Consider the following 1,317-nt stretch of genomic DNA (forward strand, 5'->3'; position numbering starts at 1 on the left):
CTTCTACTTTCCAGCCCCCTTCTACTTTCCAGCCCCCTTCTACTTTCCAGCCCCCTTCTACTTTCCAGCCCCCTTCTACTTTCCAGCCCCCTTCTACTTTCCAGCCCCCTTCTACTTTCCAGCCCCCTTCTACTTTCCAGCCCCCTTCTACTTTCCAGCCCCCTTCTACTTTCCAGCCCCCTTCTACTTTCCAGCCCCCTTCTACTTTCCAGCCCCCTTCTACTTTCCAGCCCCCTTCTACTTTCCAGCCCCCTTCTACTTTCCAGCCCCCTTCTACTTTCCAGCCCCCTTCTACTTTCCAGCCCCCTTCTACTTTCCAGCCCCCTTCTACTTTCCAGCCCCCTTCTACTTTCCAGCCCCCTTCTACTTTCCAGCCCCCTTCTACTTTCCAGCCCCCTTCTACTTTCCAGCCCCCTTCTACTTTCCAGCCCCCTTCTACTTTCCAGCCCCCTTCTACTTTCCAGCCCCCTTCTACTTTCCAGCCCCCTTCTACTTTCCAGCCCCCTTCTACTTTCCAGCCCCCTTCTACTTTCCAGCCCCCTTCTACTTTCCAGCCCCCTTCTACTTTCCAGCCCCCTTCTACTTTCCAGCCCCCTTCTACTTTCCAGCCCCCTTCTACTTTCCAGCCCCCTTCTACTTTCCAGCCCCCTTCTACTTTCCAGCCCCCTTCTACTTTCCAGCCCCCTTCTACTTTCCAGCCCCCTTCTACTTTCCAGCCCCCTTCTACTTTCCAGCCCCCTTCTACTTTCCAGCCCCCTTCTACTTTCCAGCCCCCTTCTACTTTCCAGCCCCCTTCTACTTTCCAGCCCCCTTCTACTTTCCAGCCCCCTTCTACTTTCCAGCCCCCTTCTACTTTCCAGCCCCCTTCTACTTTCCAGCCCCCTTCTACTTTCCAGCCCCCTTCTACTTTCCAGCCCCCTTCTACTTTCCAGCCCCCTTCTACTTTCCAGCCCCCTTCTACTTTCCAGCCCCCTTCTACTTTCCAGCCCCCTTCTACTTTCCAGCCCCCTTCTACTTTCCAGCCCCCTTCTACTTTCCAGCCCCCTTCTACTTTCCAGCCCCCTTCTACTTTCCAGCCCCCTTCTACTTTCCAGCCCCCTTCTACTTTCCAGCCCCCTTCTACTTTCCAGCCCCCTTCTACTTTCCAGCCCCCTTCTACTTTCCAGCCCCCTTCTACTTTCCAGCCCCCTTCTACCTTCCATACCCCTTCTACCTTCCAGCCCCTTCTACCTTCCATACCACCCTCTACCTTCCATACCCCCTTCTACCTTCCATACCCCATCTACCTTCCAGCCCCCTTCTACCTTCCATACCCCT

The sequence above is a fragment of the Nanorana parkeri genome, unplaced genomic scaffold (assembly GCF_000935625.1).
Source record: "Nanorana parkeri isolate BGI_ZX_2015 unplaced genomic scaffold, ASM93562v1 scaffold2830, whole genome shotgun sequence".
Taxonomy (NCBI): Eukaryota; Metazoa; Chordata; class Amphibia; order Anura; family Dicroglossidae; genus Nanorana; species Nanorana parkeri.